Below are 26,530 nucleotides of genomic sequence, written 5' to 3'. Positions count from 1 at the left end.
TGAACTGTATAGTCAACCTGCAGCTTGCAAAAAATAAACACATTTTCCAGAACACTATACAACTCCACCACTCATACAGCTAGCTCGACTTTAAATGCTCCAACACAATGGTCAAAAATCTAACTTTACTACATTTCTATGTTGTTTTGATCAAAATCTGCAAATTCTTATTTCTCTTTTCATGGCCTACATTGATTCAAACTGATCACTGACCCCTCCCAATATCTTCTAACCACACTATGCAAAGGCCAGTTACAATACTCTTACATCTCCTTTAAGCTATGCTATTGGAAAGCAGTCTAGTATTATAATCAGTGTTTGTCACTGCCATTCTAAACACATTCATGGATAGTTCTCTATAAACAGGCTTGCTCCATAATTCAAAATGAGTGCTGCTTTTAGTCTTGTTGTCTCACATGCAGTCAGGCGGTTGGTCCCTGGCTAGCAGCAACTGTCTCCACAACCATTGTTCAATGCCACCATCACCAATCCCTGTAAATCTACCATTATTGCTTGCAGGAAATTCAGATTCACTTTCCAGACAAATCAATTGAAAGCTTTTCCTCGACTGATTCAGTAACATCTTTCCCAATCTTCAACTCAACCTTTCTTTGGCAACCCTTTGCTCAGTAGCTTCCTCAACACCTTTCCCAACCATTACCTTACTCATTTATAACCTGAAATACATCTTAATGTACCACCCCAGTGACCAACTGTATACGCATACTAAATCTAACTTGTCACAGCCACAAAAGCATGTAACATAGAAGTGGCAACATTCATTATAAGTTCCTGTCACAAAAATGTCATATTAATTGTACAAATCTTTCACAGATTAACACTTTGGATGTACAACACAATCCTTGAGGCATTCAGTTACCTATGCAATCACTCGTTTGATGTGCTCTGTCTTTGATGACACTACCTACTTTTTCTTTTTTGCTTGCATATTTTTTGCTGGGAGCATCACACATTCACTGCACAATGGAATCAACATCTTCACAGCAACCAACATTGGAAATGGCAAGTAGAAGTATTTATGCTAATAATTTAATGGGTCTGTCTAACCCACTTCTTGATTTCAATTTTGAAAATGGTACTTTAGAACTACCGATGAGCAGAGGAGAAACTTTGCTATTTGAGAGCGTTTACAAGGAAGTAGAGAAAGCAGCTTTTAAATTGAAGCATTTACAGTGGCAACACTTTCATGTGGATGTGTGCCCTTATCATTATATAATTCCATGAAGCTTAGGAGTAAGATGTATGCCAACTTATGGCAATATGTATCCTGAACTACTTGCCAAATGCCAAAGGATAAATATAGAAACCAGTTTCAGCTATATGAATCTTTTGATAGAATTTTTTAAGCCTCAGGAAGTTGAAGCAGCAACCCTAATAGAACCAAATAAAATGAACTAGAACAAATGACATTATCTGATAATAAATTGATGAAACTAGGAATGCTGCAAGATAGACTTGATGCTTATGATGCTAAATTAAAAGGAGTGAAAAGTAGCAAACTGACTAGGGATTTTAATGATTTTAAGAAGGGCCATTTGTTTGAATGGCCGAAAGACAAGAAGACAACCATGCATACAAGAACAAATGTAAATACTGGATTAACAACAAATTATGAGAAGGAAGAGGTTCCTACTAGGAAACCAGAGAAAATTGTACTAGAAGCAGAAGTGCATACTGATCCAAGACAGAATTATAGAGAAGTTTTGAAAACTCATGAAGCTGTGACTCACATTCTGGAGAACAATGTTAGCTCTGTAATTGATACTTAGAGTACTGAAATACTATCAGAGCAAGGTGAAGAAGATATATCTATTCAAAATAACAACAAGAGTCTGGATATGCAGAATGCCACTGAACCCAAAGATGGAGTGGTACATTTACCACTTTACCAGCAGCTTCCTTTTTTGTTGCAGAACAACACCTCAAGGGAAGCACGCCCTCACAGCAGAGAGAGGAAGAAACAGAGGTTTCAAAATAAATGATTCCCTTGTGCTTAATATATCTAGCACTGAATTAACTAGAGACCAGCCTTGGTTATTAGAGAAGGGGATGAGTTTTATACCTTCCTTGCACTCACCCATGAGTGAATTTACTGTAGATTAAAAGTATTTTGGAAGAAATGTGACTTTGAAATATCTTTTTGGGAATACAAATAATGAAGGATCTCAAGCTAGTTATGGATACAGGACACCAAGTACTTTCGTTCCTGTTTGTCATCTGATTGTAGATGCCTTCGTATGATTATGTGAAAATGAAGTGGCTGAATATAGACAACAGAAGTGAAGTAAATATTTCCATAACCTAACTCTAAATGAGAATAAAGCATTATTTGAACTACAGAATATGCAGGACATTATGATCAAGCAAGCTGATAAGGGAGGGGAAATTGCACTCATGGATATGTCATTCTATGATATCAAAATAAAGGAGATGCTAGCAGATATAGTTACTTACCAGAGGATTGATAAAAGAGAACTGAATAGGATAATACGGTGTCCAAGATGCTCTTTATGACAAATTGATAAATATATCCATAAGTAAAGAGCTGTCTGATTTTTTTGAAGTGCATCATCCTACTATACCCAACATCTATGGAATGCCTAAGATACATAAGAATCTACATGACCCTCCTATGCGACCTATTGTTTCAGGAAATGGATTGACAATTGAACCCCTTTCTATTTTTATAGAAGGGGAGTTAAAGAAATTGCTACCCCATGTATGTGCAGTGATTAAGGACTAGGCTAAATTCTTGAATAGACTCTACAAGAAAATACAACAGATGAGCATCTCTAAGAATTTACTATTAGTAACCTTGGATGTGAACAGTTTATTCACTTCCATACCTAATGAATGGGGAATTGAAGCCATCAGAGACTTTGGTGTGAAACACAAAACAACTATTGATATCCACCTAATATGCATTCTCCTAGAACTGGTTTTATATAATAACATGTTTCTATATGGTAGTGTCTATTATCTGCAGAAGTCGGGAGTAGCGATGGGAACCCCATGCGCAAATAGCTATGCTAATTTGGTCCTGGAAAGATGGGAAGAGTTATGGAAAGTGGATGTTAATAACAAATGGAACAATAATATAATTTTCTACAATTGATTCGTGGATGATATTTTTCTTCTATGGGAAGGTGAGTTAACTTCTTTGGAGCAATTTGTATGTTTTTGACCAACACAATTTCATTTTTGAAATTCAAAATAACCTCCGATAATATGGAGATAGAATTTTTGGATGTTAAGTTGATGTTAGATGATACAGGTTGTATCAGTACTAGAATGTACAGAAGACCTGTGTGGCGTAATCATCTGTTACACAATACCAGTATGCATCTTAGATATGTCCTTGGTAATATAGTGACCAGTCAATTAACTTGAGTATCTAAACATTGTATGAGGGACAAAGACTATATGGAAGAGCAAACTAAACTCATTAATGACTTTACTAAGAGGGGATATACAATCAAAGGAGTACAAACTAATGAAGCAACTACTTTGGAACGACAATCTTAGATAGCAAGACCTTATTTTTTGGACCAAGGAGGAATAATTAAGGCCAAACAAAAACAGCCAAAGTCTAACTTGAGATGTCAGCTAACATACAGTACCGACAATTTTGCTATTTGTAACATCATTAAGAAATTTTCGCCAGTGTTAACATCTGACAATAAAATTAGAGAAATTTTTAGTGATCAACCCAGTTTTTCTTTTAAAAACAGGAAAAATCTAAAAAGACTGCTATGCTATAAAACAGAACTGAAGCCATCTCTGGAAATAGGAGCTTTCAAATGAGTAGGAGAGTTGGTACGTTCAGATGTGGAAGTTGCAAGGCATGTTCTTACATTAACAACTCAAATATTTTTACACATCCCTTAACTAAAAAAAACTATAAATTTGAAGGATTTGCAAATTTTTGAAGTAAGAACATCATATATGTGGTGACCTGCAGTCACTACAAGGCATACTACATAAGAAAAATGAACCAAATGTTTAAAGAACGTATTCTAAAGCATTTATCTGACATAAGAAATAAAATTACTAGCAAGGCACTTTATATGCATATTAGTGAAAATGGTAGCCATTCTTTTAAGTTTATGACTCTAACTAGGTTCCAGGTATTAAGAGGTGGTGATTTAGTAAATCAAACAGAAATTGAAGAAATGAAATGGATAATGAACTTGCGTTCAGATCAGCCACCAGGTCTGAATGCATTTGTTCCTTTAAAACTTGCACCAAAAGGAAAACCTCTTCAGCACTCTAAATGACTTAATTGAAAGGGTGTATATGTTGCTATGGCTACTAAGTATCTTTGAATGAGTGAATACCCACTCAGGTCACTCCACAATAAGTACAAATATGACACTGTCATTGTCCATGTTGGTGTGAATGACCTGAGACGTACCTCCCTGGACTACATGAAAAGAGACATGGAGGAGCTCTCCGATCTTGTATACCAGGCAGGTATGACCCTAACCCTGAGTAGCATCCTGCCATCACCCAGAATGATACCACAGTACAAGGACAAAACGATTGACTTCAACAATTGGCTAAGCTTCTGGTGTCATTCTAAGGGGATCCAGTATTTGTCTGCCTGGGATGACATGATCGACAGACCACGATGCTTTGCAGTGATGGCCTACACCTGACGCCCTTAGGATTCTGGATACTGGCTAAAGCTCTTGCCACCCCTATAGTGCCTTTTTTAGGCAAGGTTCAAATGACAAAGCCACCACCGTAACAGGTACAAGCAAGCACAATCTGAGGGTAATGCTACTCAATGCTAGAAGTCTAAACCTCAAAATGTACTCACTCGAGGCACTGCTTAAAATGGAGAACATTGACATCTGTGCAGTGACAGAGACCTGGTTCAAAGCTCCAAAGAGCACCCCTGCATTACCAGGCTATAGTTCATACCACATCTTTCGACCACCTAACCCAGAACGAAGCACTAAAGGCGGAGGCATGTCCATATTCATTAAGGATATCCACACCTCCAGGCTAGTTGCACAGCATAATGCATCCGAGATTATCCAAGTGCAACTAACTCTGGGCAAGACCACAATCCAAATTGTAGCTTGCTACAGACCCCCCACCATGCTCCAGGATTCCCACTCCTCATTTCTTGATACACTGGAAAGTATTAGGGTACAACCCAACACCCTAATAATGGGCAATTTCAACTACCCCACCATTAACTGGGAAAACTACTCATGTACCAACTCTTTTGCTCAACGTTTTCTAGAATTCATAAATTCCAATGCCTTGGATCAACTTATTCACACCCCCACCAGGGGCAGCAATATCCTAGACCTGGTCATTACCAACATGTGAAACCAGTGTTCCACACCAGAGGTCAATTCCTCGTTGGTCAGATCCGACCACAAGCTAATCAGCCTAGACATCCACATCCTACCCCCACCCCCAACTAGGGAAACCATCGTACAAAACTTCTCCAAAGCCAACTTCACACTTCTTAAGACAGAAGTGGCAAACTTCATGACACCCATGCAGATGGACAATAGAGGTATGACTGCTGAATCCTACACAAATGCACTTTATAAGCACTTACATGAGTGCATGGATCATGCTATCCCTAATAGAACCAAGATGTTATCCTCCAAAAAAAGGAAGCCAATCTGGTGGTCCTCTGCCATAAACAAACTCTACAACAGAAGAAAGAAACTGTTGCAAAAAAGAGTAAAATCCCATGACTGGAGGAACTCCCTGGTCAACCTCAGTAAGAAGCTGAGATCCATCATAAAATCCTTCAAAGCTAGTTATGAAAACAAAATTGCCACTGACTCTAAAGACAACCACAAAGCATTCTATAGCTATGTCAAGAATCTCAATGGGAACACTCAGATCTGCTCTGAGTTACAGCACAATGGCGCTAAATATACAGAACCAACTGATATTGCCAACATCCTAACAGATAGGTTCAGTGCTAACTTTACCCCCCCTCTCACCCCCTAGAGGGCCCATCTCTATACCGGAAGAATGCAAAGTTCCTATAATCACGGCTGCACAGGTAAAAAATACACTCTCCAAAGCCAAGAAGACAGCATCCATGGGACCTGACAATATCCCAGGCTGCATTCTACATGAACTACAGAATGAACTGTCACCCTACCTAAGTACCATGCTCAATCATAGCCTCACCTCAGGCTTTGTACCCACTGAATGGCACACGGCAATGGTTATCCCACTCCACAAAGGGGGGGGGGCCATGAAGGACCCCAGGAACTACCGCCCCATTAGCCTGATGAGCCTGGTCTGCAAGGCCATGGAACGTATCATTGTGGAACTCATAAACAAAGACATTGGTAATCTCCAAACAATGGACCCAACCCAGTTTGGATTTGTAAAAGGCAGATCATGTCTCCTAAACCTGATTGACTTCTTTGAAGCAGTCACCAAAGCCATAGATGAGGGTAAAATGGTTCACACAGCTTATCTAGATCTCGCCAAGGCTTTCAACACCACCCCCCCACTCTGGAATTATAGATAAGCTCACTAAACTAGGTATAAATCCCTATGTCACAAGATGGGTTGCCAACTGGCTCATGAACAGAATCCACAATGTAAAAGTAGCGGATTCCAAATCTGACTTCAGACCAGTGACAAGTGGAGTACCACAGGGTTCTGTCCTAGGTCCTCTCCTGTTTGGTATCTACTTCTCTGGAGTGCAGGCTAACACAGAAGGTCTTTGGCTAACAAAGTTTGCAAATGACTGCAAACTAGGAGCCATAATCGGAACTCCTAACGATGTGGACAAACTACAAAAGGGCCTCACTGAGACAGATACCTGGTGTCAAAGCCATGGCCTGAAGCTCAATGCCAAAAAGTGTATTGTCATCCCCTTTGGTAAAAACTCTGTACCCATGAACTACCACATAGCTGGTAGTCTACTTAATGCCGAAAATGTGATAAGAGACCTTGGGAAACAGGTGGACAGTAGTCTCTCCTTTGATAATCACATTGCCACAGTGGTCAGGAAATCCTTCTACGTGGCTCATCTCATCATAAAAGGATTCTCATCCAGAAAAAAGAGGTCATTGTTCCCCTCTACTCATCACTCTTTAGACCCATTATAGAGTACACTGCCCCTTTTGGTATGTACCTCACAAGACATCTACAACAACTGGAAAGACCACAGAAATACCTCACAAAGAGGATTACTGGCCTCAAACAGATGCCCTACGCAGACCGTCTCAAAAAACTACAGCTTTACTCCATCGCATATTGCCTACTCAGGGGCGATCTCTGCCTAACATACAAAGCTATGTCAAACCCAGAGCTGTTGGATATGCTCCACTTAAAGAAATCCCAATCCCTCTGAGCTACACGCTCTAAGGACCTAAACCTTGTCACCACAATAAACAGAACATGCTGGAGGGATAGATTCCTGTCCCAGAGACTTCCCATACTCTGGAACAGACTACCTATCTATGTCAGAGCTCCTCATTAGCACTCTTCAAGAAAAATCTTGATGATTGGATGGGAAATGGGAAATTCACCCCAGGGATCACTTCTGTGGCTCTGCTCGACAGGGGCACAGGAAAATAATTTTCTTGGGTGGTGAAAGCCAGGGTACATTTTTTGGCTAGGCTTATATAGGCTAGGACCAATAGCCTAGTACCTACCTATGAACCTATAAAGGTATTTAATAGGAAGTTTTACTGGCTAACATTTAGGATTTGAAAAAGGTATTACACTGAAAGCGCTTATTCGGTTTATGAGCCAGCGTGTTTTATTTTATCATCGTTTTATTTTTATTAAAAGTTCTAAAGTTTCGAGTTTTTAGCAGTATTGGTGGTGGAACCGTTCTTTCTCTGAATTTTGTACTTTGATGTGCTCTGCCTTTGGTGATGCTACCTACTTTTTCTTTTTTACCTATGCAATCTGCACATAATGTTTACAAACAGGCTAGACAATTTACACAGTACTAACCTGAAAGTTAAACTGACATTGTTAGCTTGAAAGAACCAGTATACTTTTCCTTATACGCAAGCTTATATAGTTATGCAATGCTGCTACAATTTCAACTGTCCAGACAGTGATAGTCCAATAACGTCATCCACGGGGATCTTTTCAACAGTCACTAATCTCAAGCTTCTTGGTCCTATACCAACTAGTAAGACACAAATTGCTGAAAAGGCAGCTTGCAGAGTGACCTAACATATCTTACTACTTTTAACATGCTCTTTCAGCACTTTCACTACAGGAAATGTCTGTACGGTCAAGCGCCGCCAGTTGGAATGACAGACCAGCTACAGTACATTCCAATAGTGTCTAACCCAGCTCCAGTGCAAATTGGTACCCAAACTACTTTCCCAGGCAACAGCACTGCAATTCAGTTGGACAAGCAAGTGACAAATGGCCCACTGTAACTGACTGAAATCCAACCTCTTTACATTTATGTTCAAAAAAAGTTTATCACTTACATACACTTTTGTTACAATGACTAATTGCATTTTACATTGGCAAACCACATGTATAATGTTTATTAAAATACTGATCACAAATCATTATGAACTCTTCATTTCAGTAACTGACAGACTGTAATTAAACATTGCTAAATGACATATGCCAATTCACATTTACATGACTCTACATGAATCTTTCTCATCAAGAACACCTTACAGACCCCATTAACCCCCAAGGCCACATCCTTTTTTAACATGAATCATGTCATAGTTGTGTAAAAAGCTCACCTGTACAAATTCAGAATAGTGTCTTCAGCACGTATGCAGAACTCCCGGTCACCTGACAATACTGCATTTCACACGTACTCACCCTAACTCTTCTATAGACAGTATTGACTTCCTACATACGTGCAGAACTCCTGGTCACCTGACAATACTGCATTTCACACATACTCACCCTAACTCTTCTACAGACAGTACTGACTTCCTACATACGTGCAGAACTCCTGGTCACCTGACAATACTGCATTTCACACGTACTCACCCTAACTCTTCTATAGACAGTACTGACTTCATACATATGTGCAGAACTTCTGGTCACCTGACAATACTGCATTTCACATGTACTCACCCTAACTCTTCCACAGACAGTACTGACTTCCTACATATGTGCAGAACTCCTGGTCACCTGACAATACTGCATTTCACATGTACTCACCCTAACTCTTCTACAGACAGTACTGACTTCCTACATACGTGCAGAACTCCTGGTCACCTGACAATACTGCATTTCACATGTACTCACCCTAACTCTTCTATAGACAGTACTGACTTCATACATATGTGCAGAACTCCTGGTCACCTGACAATACTGCATTTCACACGTACTCACCCTAACTCTTCTACAGACAGTACTGACTTCCTACATACGTGCAGAACTCCTGGTCACCTGACAATACTGCATTTCACATGTACTCACCCTAACTCTTCTACAGACAGTACTGACTTCCTACATACGTGCAGAACTCCTGGTCACCTGACAATACTGCATTTCACATGTACTCACCCTAACTCTTCTACAGACAGTACTGACTTCCTACAGTGCATCAACACAACTGCCAACATTCAAAATCCTCAACATGTTGATGTTTGGCCAAGTATTATACTCATTATTCACAGTAAGTGAGGGGATTAGAGATGGATATGTACTTTTGTAAATGCTTGTCACTGCTTCTATAACCAAATTGCTAGAGATGGGTCTCCAAGCATGTCTGCATTTTCCAGTACGATGTGCTGCTTAATGTCTTTGTCCTTCCCATGCAGACAGGTGGTTTGGGCACTGCCCAGAACAGGACAGTTTAGATTTCTAGTTTCCTTAATAGTCAGCATGCAGGGCAACCCTTTCCTGTAATGATCCACATCAGTTTTTCCACCCGTCACCTCAGTCATTCATTTGCCAAACTTTGTTGCAGTATGTCCCAGAAAAGTTGAACCAACAATCAACTCGCCCATGTCAACAGCAATACAAACTTGTTACATACTTTACCGACAGCACATATACTTACTAGACACCTCTCATAGCTGCACCAGTATCCAAAGTGGAAGTGGCAACATCTGTGATTGACTCCTTACAATAAATGCCATATAATCCAGAAATGTGCTCTAAATTATAAATCTATGTACTGAACCAAGGGCTAAGTGTTTCCACAATGTTTACATACAGCCTAGACAGAACTTTTTATGAAGCATTAAGCTCAAGCAAAAAATTTTGTCAGGTGTAATAACCAGTAGTTTTTATTCACACTCAGTCTTATACATGTGCACTGCCTTGCAACAATTCACACTGTCACTGCAATGACCAGCTGCATTGCAATTTACATTGACAGCACTCAGTGACAAGCTGCATATCCAGCTACATGTGTACAAATGCTGACAGGCAGCTCGTATATCATAACATATGCTTTACTAGTTTTCCACGTGCTCTTTCAGCATATGGAGTGCAACAATCTGTGGTCACACATAGAGATGTCTCAATTATATAGATACAATCTAGTCCATTGAAGTAGTACCAAATTATACTCCCTGATGCAAATACTGCCCACAGGCACACCACTGGCAGCAGTAATGGAATTTAATTGCACAATACCATGACAACAGGAACTAGTTATGGACACATCCCTTAAATGCCATACAAAAATCCTTATACTAGCATTATATTGTCCACGGACAATTAACATGGAGCACCTACATGTCTAATGTGGTTTTTACATCTCAACTTTAAATTGTTATCATATAAAATTAACAGTTCAAATCATTACAAAATCTCCTACTCCAACAGTGTCCACTGCTTTCGGCATGGTTAAATGATATACCAAGTACAGAACACTATATATCCAGACGCACATTTATATGACAGCACACATATCTATGCACTCCTTACAGGAAATAAATGGACCACAGAACCAGTAATTACATGACTCATGCTACAATAATGTTAAAATAATCCCCTGTACAATGTCAACATACCATCTTCAGCCTCTATGCAGCAATTCTGTAGACTTGAGTTACAATACTGCATTTCATGGGTACTTTTCATAATTTGGTTGTTAAATTCACCATACATTGTCTACTGTGCATGCCCAAATCAGGCTACATTCAACTTGCTCAACTTTGTGATGTTCTCCTCAGGTCTTGGCAATTTCCCCTTCCCTGATACAGATGAATAGCATTACTACCAACTGATCACTTCCCTTACTGAAGATCTCATTAGACACAGTACATAAATGTTACTGTCGATATACATGGCCAGCAACAACTGTCAACCACTGCACATGGACACTGTGTTCAAGTTCTGAACATCTACATATTTTTCCCATGCAACACAATTCATAAAAAATTACTCCATCTTTTTTAACCCTCAGCTGACACGATTTTCTGACACCATTCCAAGGACCACCCCAACCATTAACGCACTCATAGTAATTCTGAGCTCTGGAAACCACACAACATAAGTCTACTACCAAATGACTGTCATATACAGCAGTAAGACCATCTAACAGAATTGATAGCATGAATGCTGACCTGCACCATGGATGCCTCTGTAATTGAAAGGACATGTTATATAGTGTTGCAATGTCTACTAAATTCAGGACTAGGTATTGAAATACCTCTACAATCTATACATAATGACTACATCATGCCTGCACACAAATCTGGAACACACTCAAACTACAACGCTCTTCCACTGGCACTGACTCCTTTTAATGTGCACTACATTTCTGGTAATAGTTCTCTTGTTACTGCAATGACAATCAAGACATACTTTCTTTGAAGGACCATTTACAGCACCATTGTCAAAATACATTCTGCTACTACAACTACTAGTGTAGGCAATCCAACTACCAAGCTACATCTGCTTTTAACATTTATGTGCCCTCCACATTGAGTGCCCAGTATAACTGGTGACTAATGCCAAGATGCATGCAATTCATGGCAGATGTAAACTTTTCCATGGCATCACCTTGCAAGTGCAATCCTAAAGTCAAACAATGGTACATGACAGCACACTATGCATGCATACTCACTGTATGTGACACCACACAAAACATACTAATCAGCTACAGCATATCCCAGATAATATGAATACAGAACCCAACTCTGACTATCACCTATGCAACAGCAGAGTAACTCGTGCAACCTGTTCAATGTCCAGGTATACAGCCTATATGCAGAAATCATGTTCGCAAATGATCACATTAATAAAGGGTAAAAAAATATGATTCCCCTGTCCTCACTGCTAACTCGATGCTTACAAGCCCTGCACTGCCTTTTAACTGGGTACCCATCATAGTGCTGTCATCAATAAATCATGCCAAAAGCAAACCAGTTAGTAAACTGTGAAATCACTGCATCTCTGAGAATGCAACAAGAAACTGCTACTTATGGCATCACAGCTCACTAACACATCACATACCTCTCATACAATCATGTAAGTAAACATGGACTACTGCTGGTTTGCTAACAGTATCAGCCTGGTTTTCCAGTGCTTTTCCCAAATCTGGAAACGTGTCTTGAAATCACTTCGCTCTTCTCTGGACACTCATATTTAGCAATATTCTTCAGCAAAGGTGGAACAGACATGGGTGCAACTTCCAAAATCCCTCTTTTAGCTCTTATGACTTCCATCATCATGTCGTAGATGTAGTCAAACTTTCTCTTCTCAAATATTGGTTTCGTGACCCACTTCTGCTTTGACTTTGGGTACACCACTTTGTATTGAAGCTCTCCTTTACATCCTGAGTTGCTGCTAGGGAATCGGACCACTGCTTGTTCATGCTTGATGTTTTTGTTATGGTCAAGGATGGCAAGAATGATTTGTGTCTTCATTCCAGCAAAGCTGAAGTGCTCAAACTTGGAGGAGTATCTGCATAACAATGCATGGAACATGTCCAGGTTTCCAGTGTGACAAAACTTTGTGATGTGCTTCAAGTCTTTAAGAAATATTGCATTTGTTACAATCCTCTTCAATGCAGTGTGACATATACTGTCTTCTTTGAGCCACTTCTTTTTATCTCTCTCTTTGACTGTCATCTCATGACCACAACAGGAAACCTTCCTTGCACCACTCCAACTGTGTTGGTCTGTTACATGGTTGAGCAAAGACAGCCATTTCCCCTCCATTACAACTTCATCCCCCTCATACGCTTCGGCACACCACCAGAGATGATTGGAAATACTGTGGCACCATTTAAATAATTCCCATTTTCCTTACCTTTTTCCAGCTTCATTTATTTTCTTACTCAATTTTTTTGCCATGTGCCACACATTCAACTGGTGTTCAACCTCTGGAAATTCCTTTTGCATCAAGAATCTGATCCCAGGATGTCTGTCTGTTGCCGTAAGTCTTACATTAATATTCTTCGACAGCAAGTTACTCATGCATTGCTTGAAAGCCTTCCTCTCCAGAGATACCGAAGCAACCCCCTTTGAAACCTGCTTGAGGTCAAAATCAATGATGAATCCTGAATCCAGGTCCATCATGCTGTAGAAGCAGTACTTGGCTGAATATCCAGGACTATCACAACGGCCATTTCCAGCTAACCGTATTTCCTTCCCCATTGCATCTGCCAGTAGGCAGCTCTGATGCTGCATCCAGGTATGCTGCAACACTGGGAACAAATACTGCCTTTGAATGGGATAAAAGGTAGTTTCACTGATGAACTCCCATCCTACATATGCACAAAACCACGCAATATGGGCATACATACTTCTACTGAAAAGTACTGATGAAGCAAAAAGTAGATTGTCAGCAGGCATTCTACCAATTACCAGCTGACTTTCCACTCCAGAACTTCATGCCCACTTATGCAAGTAACCTTCACAGACACATATGAACCAAGCTTCAATTTCTTCTCTACTTCAACAGCTGGAGTTTGGCAAAGAGGACACATCAATTTCAATAGAAGCGATTGAATACAATAAACTTTGTCTCACTTACCATCCTTTCATCTTCGTCCTTTTCTTCTGTGTCTTTCATATCAGATGTTGACATACTGTCTGAAGGGTAGCTCCAGTTTGGATCATTATCCATGTCTTCAGTTTCCCACTGTGAAAAGGATGAGTCACTTTGTGTACATGTCTGTAGAACTTGTGGTGGAGATTTGACTGGTGTGCTGCAAGCCTTCATCTGAAGACACATATATGCACTTGAGCTACGTTACATCCTCCCTGCTACAACAATCCTCTTGTCAAAGAGGTGTATTCACACCCATCCTCTCTATGCCCACATCACTACAACTATTATCAGCTGTCAGTGCAGGCTCACCTGTTTCCGTCTGAACAACTGTGGACTTCTTACAGTAAGTGCGGTCCATTAATGGAGAGACTACCACCTCTGGAAACTGTACAGCTGCATCTGCCATCTTCCAGTGTCTTGTATCAAGGTCCATTAGCTTTGCTTGAACTCCTATACCACAGCCTTTCCTCCGGAACATTGTTTGGCATCCAACGGATTTCTGATCACGATTATGAATTTCCAATGTGTACACATCCATGTGTTCAACTACCTCTTCATATAAATCCACCACTTGTACCTACAATCACAATATTGATTGTAACTACATGCTCACTGCAATATATTTTCTCAACACCCTATAAAAATAACATGCTGATGTACACAGCCAACAAAATAAGGCAATTCCAATTTCTGCTAATGATCACGTGCAACAAAAACATTACTAAACACCAAATCTGTGGTGGACAATACCGCATGTAGGACTGCTCCTTTGATCATGCTCCTCAGTTCACACCATCTTGCTTCAGACATGCAAACTTCTATACATAGTCATTACACATACCGATGGTTAATGTTTGCAAAAATACTACTCCATTAGAAGTACTATTAACTCTGTGTGCCTTTATTGCTCTTATTTGTACCAATGTTGTATTAAACATCCACATTGGTGAATGGCATAGTATTGTTAAGCAGTGTCACACCCTCTAACACTGTCTCATTAGTACGTATAGCTTTGACTACCATGAAAACCACAAAAAGTACAAAAACTAAGCACATTAACTCCACAATTATATGGCATAGCCACAGCAGCTGGTACATCACTGCTGTCCACGGGAAAGCAGCACTACAATATACTTTAATACTGCACATTTAATTTTAAAATGTTCACATTTCTAAAAGATTCAGATCCTGACCATAAAACCATACAATTGCTTTACTCAGCAGTCCATATTACACAAGTGCTGATCACATCAGTCACCCTGCTAGACAGGGGTCCAGGGAAGTAAATACAGTGGGAAGAAATAGCCAGGGAATTGTTATGGCTAGGCTTGTATAGGCCCTAGGGCCGATAGCCTAGTACCAACCTATAAACTACTCACCTCTGCATGTTCTTCAGTCACGGTAAGAGCTTCCTGTTGCTCTGGAACCACCGTGGACTGGTCAATCTCCGGCTCTGGATCATGTTGTTTCTGCCTACGTACTTGGTTATCACTGTGTGACAGACACAAAAGTGTGTTAAAGGTATTTTGGATATCAGAGCAAGAAGTACACACACTGATGCATTTTAATTTGAATGCAGCATATAGCTGTATTTACCTTGCTTTGTCCATAGACTTGATCACTCACAATGTTTTCCAGGGCCAGCTGAGTGGTATTCAATAGTTTATCGATAAGCTGTAGGGAGCAGTGTGTGCATTAGCAACAGTTACAAAGGTATTCAGAAATCACAGGCAGACCAGTCCAGCACACCCATTGTCAAGTATCTGTAATGAGTTAGTCTGAGCAAAATGCTTACATTTTTCTGTTTGCACCGCAGCCGACGTACTGTTGATCTCCATGGATTTTTTTGTAGAAACATCAAACAGTGTTGGTACTGCATCTTTAATAAGTCTTCAAATTGAACCCTGGGGCTTCATGTTGTCTGGCAGCAGCTCATGCATGAAATTAAGCTCGAATTGGGTCTCCTCAAAATGTTCTGAGCACAGAAAATGCCTTGGCTTTGCACTTGCAACAGATGCTTTGATGAACTTAATAATGTTGCCGACATCTGTCCCACAGTTAATCACCCATCACGTACACAGTTTAATGTCACATGGAAAGCAATGGAATGATGCACTGGGTGGCAGACTATCTCGGCAAATTCGACAGCCGTACACAAAGCACTGAGGCATGGCTACAATCACCTACATAAAAAAAAGAAATCAGTAAAAGTATGGAGCATGTCGTAATTACCACGTTACCACATCTGTGTACTTCAAACACCGTGCAGTGTCATAAAATGCAGTCATGCAAAGTAGTGTTGTGCTGCGAGTAAGGCCAGAATAGACAATGTGTACATCTGAACATTGCACACTGCATGTGACAGACCATGCCAAGCCTATATTTCAAGTTGTATAAGCAGGCATCCAGATAGGTGTTACATCAGCTTCTGCATCCTCTAATACCTGTACTTACATTACAACATCTACTGCAGTCTTCAATACCTTCCATAAATTGAATGGTATGAAAGCAAGCACATTACTGGTTTAGGCACAGTGTTCAGCATGCAGCCAGAGTGAGCAAGTATAAGCAAGTAACCTATGTATGCACATTGGGATGGACAACTCATGTTGATAGCTCAGCAAGGGGAAACTATACTCGTACATGAAAATTGAACTTTCAAAACATGTAAAACTTGCAGTTGTGGCAAATACTGACAACTTATGTCCCCCCCCCCACATAGCAATGACAATCTGCGCCAATACTATTACCTTTTGTCACGTACTTATCACAGGCCATTTCCACTACTATCATTTCCTGATGTGGCCATACCAACATTCAGTAAAGATTACACATGGACAAATTTCATGTAAACTTAATGTGTTGAAGCAAGATGGCCACATTACTGACAGGACTGGATAGCCATACCAACATTCAGAAAAGATTACACATGGACAAATTTCATGTAAACTTAATGTGTTGAAGCAAGGTGGCTACATTATTGACAGGACTGTAATACATGCACCCATGTAAATGTGTACTCATCGGAAATGGTCAGTCATTCCACATAGGCACATAATGGTTCAAACGCTTTAGTGATACCATATGACAAAACCTATTACTGAATTATATCAATTACTCCATGCTGTATTACAAACTACAAGCATTTGCATGCCATATTAGTACTCAGAAAATATCCACAGTCCTTCAAAAGGCTGAAACCCAGCGTAACTATCTGTCTCTTTGGCTGGAAAGTCAGCTCGTATACGTGCCACTACACATGCTGGGAGGACCATTCGATTTCCAAAGCCAAGTTTCCTGTTGTTACAGATCCAGAAAACATATGCTCTGTATGCCACCAGACAGTACAACCTGAAATAGTGAAAAGTAATGTCAACTATGAAATGTCACTAGAGATACAACTGCTTACAGCAAGTGGAATCAAATTTACAGATGTAATCGACAGTACTGCAATCAGCACAATCGTACAGCGTTACACAATAAGTAACATATGTCCAGTACTGCCCAATGCTACATATTGAGAGTCTGCATCATTACAATGAAATGGCAAGCCACACCAACCTCAACGTTGCTAGGCAAGATCAGTGGAAGTGTGACTGGCAATTCATTCCCGAGTGGCCGTACATAAATATGCGACACGGCAGTACCATTGCTTTCATCCTTTTCTGCTACCTTCCACATTTACCCTTGAACTTATAATGTCAAAAAAGACAACCAGCCATCACATGCCCAACCAATCCACACTGCAATCACACAGTGACACTCATACTGGTTATTCCATTGCGTCCATCAGAATCTTCCTCTAAATATGTACTGCTGCCAGAATATCATTTGCAGGATGCATGGTAATAAGCAGGATGAGGCAAACTATGGATGCATGGTAATGCAGGAATTCATATCTGATGTGGAGTTCAATTCTCTCCACTTCTCTGCAGTATGTGGTGATGACATACAACAAAGACATTCACGTGCCATGCTCATTAGTGAGCAGTGTCTGCACAAGCACCATTTCATGTCACCTAGACTAGAGACATCAGGCTTGACTACTTGGCTTTCCATGTCACTACTGCTGTTCATGCAATGACATTCCCTTTTTGGCTCTCCGGAATGATAGGTTGGCTCAAACTGATACCCCTGTCTTGCACTGTGCTGTCCTTCAGATGCCATTTGGGTAGTTAATACTATGGGAGAGAATGGATAAAATGGGCAAAAATTGTATGGCAATCTGACAGAATTACTTTACTCCCAACTCTGGAAGACATGCTTTAATCCAACTAAACAGCTAAAAGGCATAACATACTTGAAAGTGACTGTTTTAAGATGTGTGCCATACTGAGAGCCTGTTATTGGAGTGCACTTCAGCACAAGAAATGCACCTTGGGAATAACTGCCAAGTTAAGGAGACAGAACATGCAATGTTCAGTGATACTGGCTATGGCAAATGCATGATTAATGGTCTACACTGACAAGTCACATTAGATGTCCATTCCAGCCACTGCAAACAGTAGATGTATCACTTCTTAGCTAAGAGATCCACTGCCACAGGCACGCTAACCAAAATTTTATGAAGTAACAGCTAATCTGTTTGACAAGAGTTAATCTGCTTAATGAAATGCCCCAGACTCACTTCTCAGTTATGAACTCCCCTCGACTACATTACATCACAACCAAATATAATCAGATTGGGCTTACACAGCCTGGCTAGGTGATTAACTTCTGAATCTTAGGAATGAATATCTGAAGGGATTTGGCAAGCTCATGAATAGCACTTGACACCAATGCCATCAGCCATCAGTGCAACAAGCAAACTAAACATTTTTCTTGAAACAATGGCAGAACGGGCACCGACACTGGCAAGCAAATGGTTGCTCACCTACATTAGCAGACAGAAGAATTAAAAAAATGTAGATATCTGACAATAAAGGGATCTATTTCTGCCTGAAACACCTTACTATGCCCTCTTTTCCAATCTGTGTCTGCCGATTGCGCCTACTCCCCCTCCATTGTCTATGAAAAAGCCATCAGGACTGTTTCCCAACATCTACCACAAGAAAACCTGCTGTGCATTGAACAAACTGATTGGACAATTCACTGAAAATATCCTGTGTCAGTAACCAGTTTACTGCTGTGATGCTGACAGCTTTGCTTACTGCTGTGACTATGCTTGCACCCAATTGTAAACCTGCCCTAATAAATGTATTTTGGAACACCTCTCCATGGGCTTTCACTGAAAATGGCTTCTGTAAGTCAAACTTGGACTATTCCGTGGAAAAGCTTGAAATAATGACATATTTTAAGCAGCATGCAACAACAAAAAACAATTTCCCAGGTGGTCATTCCACTTCTATTACCAAGTGTGTGCGCACCTGGTAATAACACAAGTGCAAGTACCAAGTAATCCAGCAGTACAGAGCCATTCTACACTTAGAGGACAATATCATTCACAGGGCCTCATAGTGAGCAATCAGAATACAGTTTAGTCAAACACACCCTTGCTCTGGCCCAGTACACAAAAAACAAAGTGAAGCCAAATCCCTCAATGGGTAACACTGACATTTAATATGCACTGAAAAGAAACATTTTGACTGTATGGACTTGCACTCATTTCACAAGGATTCATTTCATTCTCAGTGTGGACCACTCAGTGTGTATTTACACACAAAACTAAAATCAGCATTACATCGATCCAGACAGCTCCAGAGTAGTCCTGCTTGTTACAAAAGACTCATGATTGCTATCCTTTATGGATAACATAACTATCAGTGCAATAAACTAAAACATTGAGAGCACCACTGTACTCGACCTATAATCAGACCATTAACTATCATGCTCCCTTCTGTATACAACTCAGACACCTGCAACAACTGCAGAGACCACAGAGGTTTCTTATCCACAAAATCCATGGGCCCAATAACATGATTTAAATGGAAAGACTGAAAGCCCTGTCACCATACTTCGTATCATATATGCTGTGGACTCGCAATCTGTGCCTGGCCTACAGAGCAATCTTGGATCCTGCCCTAAGAATAGCTCACTCCAGGGATCTCAACCTAGCCTGTGACATCAACAGAACATGTTGGAGACACAACTATATCTCTCAGCGATTACCACTACTTTGGAATAAGCTCTCACCGCATGTGAAATAGACCTCCTCAAATGACCCTATTCAAGTGCAACTTTGCTGATCAATAAGGGTATTGATGCGGTAACCTGTGTTTGGCATACAAGCCATCTTGCAATTCATTACTAATGGTTTTATTGAACATCAGGAAATCAAATGGCATTAGGAAAACTTGGTCCAAGGATTCAAACCTTTGCTGCAACATCAACAGAATCTTATTGAGGCACAATCTCTCTGGAGAGATGAAAAGTCAGCAATCAAAGGAAAGTAGTAGTGCTGAAGTTGAATTCATCCTCAAGTTTTGTTGAGTACCTTTGCAAGGTGGACCCTGTTTTGTCACAAAATCTCACCAAGGTGACACTGATAGACTTCATTTATATAGCATATATCATGAACACAAGTAAGTCAAAAAAAAAAAAAAAAAGATAGCTGGGTGCACAACTCCCAGGATAAAAAAGTGCCCAATCCTGGTAGGCTCACTGGTGCCAGGACAGGAAAAAATGACAATGTAGAATCCTGAAAATCTGGAAACATTCCTACAATGGGGCCAGGCCAGACACAGGATGCACATGGCCCCTCCTGTTTTAGAAGTAGCAGTTCACAAACATCAGCAAAACTGATAGGCCAAAGAAGAGCCATGAGGACAACAGAGTGGACTATTGAGGATAAGACAGAAATTATGTATTGTCCCTATTATGCAAAAAAAAAAAACAGAATTTTCAGACACAAGATATACAAAATGATTAAGATGGAAATTAGAGGAAAGAAAAATACTTCCTCAAGAAAAACTGTCAGAAGCTTCGAATGAAAATTTGTGCTCATTAATACAACATATTTGTGAACATTAATATCAAAATGATGGAATGTGGAACAGAAGATTAGTGAAGCAGAAGTTAAAGAAACAGAAGTTGAAGTTATGGAGTGTCTGTGAAGTGAAAGATTTAATGTTGATATTCTAACACAGATTACATCACAGCATGATGGAGTGATTCCCCAAAGTAAGGAGAAGCAGGAAGATCAGGAGACATCTGGAGTGTGGACATGGGAAAGAAAAAGAAATTTAATATGGTGCAATATTTATTTAAAGGAAAAAAAAAACTAATCAATACAAAAAGAGCAGCACCAAAGATGTGTAAAGAGAAATGCAGGCAAAGGAATCCAGATATGGAAAACTTTACAATAAAAAAATAAGAAGACAGAGAAAAAGTAGAAAAGGAGATTAGCAATGGAGAAGTTAAAGGTATAGAAATTGAGGTTATGGAGCACCTGCAAAGTGCAGGATTCAGTGTAGAACATCTAATGCAGATAGCACCACAACAGGATAGAGCAATGGATATCCAAATTAAGGGGATACCAGTGAAACAGGAAGCATCTGGTCAGGTACCATATCAAGATATTTTGGAGCCTTCCACAGGAAACCAGTGTAAAACATCACTTGAAGCCAGACAGCAAGGGAAAAAACAGGAGACAGAAAAATATTAAGCAATTAAGATGTGTCACTGTTAGAAGCCTATAGAAGAGGAAATAGATCAACAAAAATACTAAGAAAGATAAATGTGATAAAAGCAGTGCACAGTATTAGAACTGACCAGGATCTATCATGCACTATCTCAAATAAAAAATTCATCACAGGTGGAAAAACTTAGAAAATGCACAGATAAATGTAAAGTAAAAGTACAAAATACACCACTTAGTGATGACCCAAAAAAGTTTGAGAATTGGGAAACACTGTAAAAGGAATTGAAAGACCACCAAAAAACAGGCAACAGATGCATTAGGGAGAAGTATCTATGAAGATCATGTGGAACACAAGATGCTAAATGGATAAAAGAAGTAAAAGCAGCAATAAGAAATGTAAAGGTACAGGATATGGAATGGGATGAAGTAACAGCCAGAGAGATTGAAACAAAGTTAGGAAAAGCCTCTAACTTGAAAACCCAGGACCAGATGTAGTACTTAACTTTTGGTTAAAAGTATTAACATCTTTGCATGAAGACCTAGCCATGAGTAAGAACTATTTGTATGCACACCCCAAACAGACACCAATCTGGTTAACAGGTAAAACAATACTCCTACTTAAGAGTGAACCTGCAAGCTACCCCTAAAATTATAGAACAATAACTTGCCTTCTGACGACATATACACTATACACAGGAATTGATGCTGACGGAGTTTATAGTCATTTAGAAGAAAATTCAATTATGGTAGAAGAACAAAAGGGCAATAAAAGAAAGTCATATGGAACAAAGGATCATTTGTTAAAGTCATAGTGAAGAACTGTAGAAATGGAAAGAATCTAAGTGTTCCATGGATTGACTACAAAAAAAGCATTTAATAGTATCCCACATTCATGGATAAAAGAGTGTTTAAAAATGTATAACAGTGTCTATATCATATGTTCGAAGTTTCATAACTTCGAACATCATAAAATTGAATTTAAATGTTCAAAGTTATAAAACTTCGAACATATGTACAAAAAAAAAAACCCAAACCCAAAACAAACTGCTGTAGGCAGGGGGGCAATTCCCCCTGCACCCCCCATGTGGGGAGCTGCACCCCCTCACCCCCGCTCTTTAAATATACCAACTCCAAGACCGCACTACAGTTCAGTAAAGGAAAATCTTCCCTTTACCACATTATAGTGTGGTCTCGGAGTTGGTATATTTAAAGAGTGGGGGGTGTGGGGTGCAGGGGAGCTTGTCTCCCTGTTTACACCACCAGTCAGGTAAGTTTCCTTTCTTTTTTTTATCATATGTTTGATGTTTGAAACTTCAAACATTTAATTTTGATCAATTAACGTTCAAAGCTTTCAAACTTCGAACATATGATATAGACCCGTATAACATGCACCCTACACTGATTGACTGCATTACGGTGACCATGAAACAATGGCAGACCACTTTGCAATTAAGCCATGATAAAGGACAAATTATTAATTCAGGGATAAAAATTCAAAGTGGGATATTCCAGGGTGACTGTCACCATTGCTGTTATGCCTTGCCCTTAATCCATTAAGCTGTTTACTTAATAGCTTAGGCCATGACTATAATTTGGCTCCTAGAAAACAAATCTAAAGACTTATCTTCTTTGTTGATGATTTAAAACTGTATAGCTCATCAGATGAGGAACTGAAAGCACAGCTGCAGTTTCTCAAAACATTTGCAGATGATATTAGAATGTCATTTGACCTTGATAAATGTCTAAAAGCAACCTTTAAAGCAGGAAAGCTGCAGCACCAAGAAAACATCAGTTTGGGACAAGAATGTGATATGAAAGAACTTGTGCAAGAGGGAGTGTATAAATATTTGTGAATTGATGAAGGATCAACAATAAAACATGAGCAAATGTGAATAAAACTCAGTAAGGAATATTTTAGAAGACTTAAATTAATCCTGAAAACAGCACTGACATCTAGGAACAAAATCCAAGCTATAAACCAGTTTGCTGTTCCTGTCTTAACTTACAGTTTTGGAGTGATTGATTGTTCCCAAAATGTGTTGGCTAGATTAGACATTAAAACAAGAAGGATGCTTCATGCTCACCAAATGATTTATAAAATCAGTGAATACCAAGATAAGCTATTTTCTCCGTTTTGAAGGAGGGATGGGCTTCCTTGAAATTGAGTACATATATAGATCTGCAATCGTAGGACTCCACACACCAGCTAATCTCACGAGATCCAAATGTAGTGAATTTTTTGAAACATGAGGAAAATAAATCTACAATGACTTTGTTGCTTAACTTAGCAGAAGTATATCAACATCAAGCAGGAATGGAAATCAAAACAGAAGATAAAAATCATGCAGCAACTGAATGTGTCAAAAAAATATATATATAACGTGAAAGATCAGATGAAAAGGCAAGTTGTTGCTTGTTGTTTGTCTTTCGGCTTTTCCCAGTAAGGGGTCACCACAGAGGAACTCTGGTCCGCTAATGATTGGCAGTAGATTTTTATGAAATGCCAAGGTGCCAGCTTGATGCTCAACCTTCAACGAAGGCATGCCCATTTACGCACGCATGTCTTTTGAACGCTACCCAACTGCGGGGAGGACATGCAGACTCCACACAGAAGGCACTCCTAAGCCCAGCCGAGAATTGAACAGGAGAACCTCTTGCTGTGAGGTAACAACACTACCGCTGTACCACCGTGGCAAGAAATGCGGGAAATACATAAATATAGTTGCAAGTATAGAAAACTTGTGGAAGAACCTCATGTTGATCAGGAACGAATGCAGGAATGGTTAAGGAGAGATGAATTCAAACCAAGAGATGAAAGGTTAATATTGGTGGCACATATTAGTGGGCTACATACACGTAGGTTTACAAAGTCCATTGAACATGCGGGAGAAACAGACAAATGTACGTTTTGTAAAACAGAATTGGAAACTGTCACACACCTAGTTGCTGGTTGTGACATACTAATAGCAGAAGGACTGCATGCTGAAAGGCCTAATATTGTGGCAAGACTGATGGACTGGGGATTGTGCAAACATTATGGTGTTGAAGTGGATGAAAAACACACAAAGCATCATAGGAAATGATGAAGTCTACATCACATGGGATCATCCATTACCAACAGTTTAAAAGACAGATGCTAGAACACCAGCGATAGTGGTCCAGGAAAAGAAGACACAAGTAGCATTGATCATTGAAAGTGACCACACCCTGTGACTACAGTGTCCTGTATACAGAGACACAAAGTCATAAAATATCAGGATTTGCAAGTAGAAACAAAAGCAATGTGGAAGATACCGAGATAGTTCCAATAACAGTAGGAGCAATGGGTCTTATAAACACAAGAGTCTAAAATGTAATTTAGATACACCACCAATACATGTAACTCCATAAGAATTACAGAAGGCGTTATTACTGGAGACATTGTGGGCGCTGCAAACAGCACTTTTGGCTGACATCAAAAGGAGTGAAATACTAATTTCATGAACTTTACTTGTACTTTGACTTTGGAATGGGGTCCATTCCCGTCATGGTATTAGAAACTCAAAAGATTTGGAAAAATTAAAATGGGACAGGTACATCTCAGAGAATCAAGCTGCTGTGGAACATACCTCCATCCACATAAAACTCACTTCATCCCTGCCCATATTCAAGCACACCTTAGATCTATGTATAGGAACCAGAAGATTTAATGCAGGACTACCCTCTTTACTCTAATAATGGACAGAAGCAGCTCGTAAATGCTTTATTGCATGCATGGATCTCCTGAAATATTCTATGGCATGATCTCAGAAATTCTCATACGTGCTATAATTATCAACCATGACATGGGCAAGGCCATTCTATAATCAAGTGAGCTAGGTTATTTTGAGCCCATAGGGGAAACTGGATAGGCTTAAAATGACCTCCAAGTGCAGCTAGCCCAGTACTTGCCTATGAACCTATAATTAGACAGTTAAACAAAACAGATGTGACTCTTACAAAGACCTCATTTTTCGCAGGCCTGCTACAAGACATAACTCTTGGTCACCCCTTAGAAGAGTTACTGTAGGTAGTAATGCAAAAAAAACTGCCATTACAAATAAATGTAAAAATCAATCCCCCAAATAACAAGATAATTATGACAGGAGACTCAGTGACCATAGGTAGAAGTTAATATACTACAGATCCAGGATAAAAAGGAAATGGATACACTGGAGACATAGCTAGGAAGGGTTACCACAAAATTAATTACATATGCGGATGCACATCTGCCAAGCCTAAGTCTAAGTTTAATATAGTGAAACCATAGACTACATAGTCTTGAAACTGTGAGCAAATGTTTCTAATCATTCTGCTTTAGCCCGACTAGACGGAATTGTCATCCAGGAAATAAAACTCATTTTCAAAATGTCCGAGTGTGCAAAGCAATGCACAAACAATTTAAACAAATACAGCTTCAATGGTGCACAGAACCAGTTGACAGAAACATTCACAGCCTTGTATCTCCAAATGATTTTACACAAACATTACATAAATTCTGTTCCTGATCCACCACATCAGTATATCAGTATGCACAGACTACACCAAATAACCCTCCCAAACCCCCTATCTCCAGTACTATGCAAAGAAATTGAAATATTTACATAATCACACATGTACTACTCTGACAAAGTAAACACCCACCCAATGTATGATTTCTACAGAGAACCAAATCTGGCACTATAGTTACTTTGGTTCCCCATCCAAGCACATTAGTATATCTGCATGCACAGACTACAACACATAATCCTCCCAACCCCCTTTTGTCTATCACTGCTTCTTCACCCCAAGAAATATAACTATTAACATAATCACACAGTTACTACTATGACCAAGTAAAACACACACCCAAATGTAACATTGATACAGAGAACCAAATCATGTGTCTGTTATGGTACGCAATACATAAGATTTGCTCCATTAATGCAAGACACCCTCTGGGTAGTTCAACTATGGCAA

The sequence above is a fragment of the Protopterus annectens genome, chromosome 13.part0, assembly GCF_019279795.1.
Source record: "Protopterus annectens isolate FY-2018-M chromosome 13.part0, PAN1.0, whole genome shotgun sequence".
Classification (NCBI taxonomy): Eukaryota; Metazoa; Chordata; order Ceratodontiformes; family Protopteridae; genus Protopterus; species Protopterus annectens.
Note: the sequence above shows the minus strand (reverse complement) of the source record.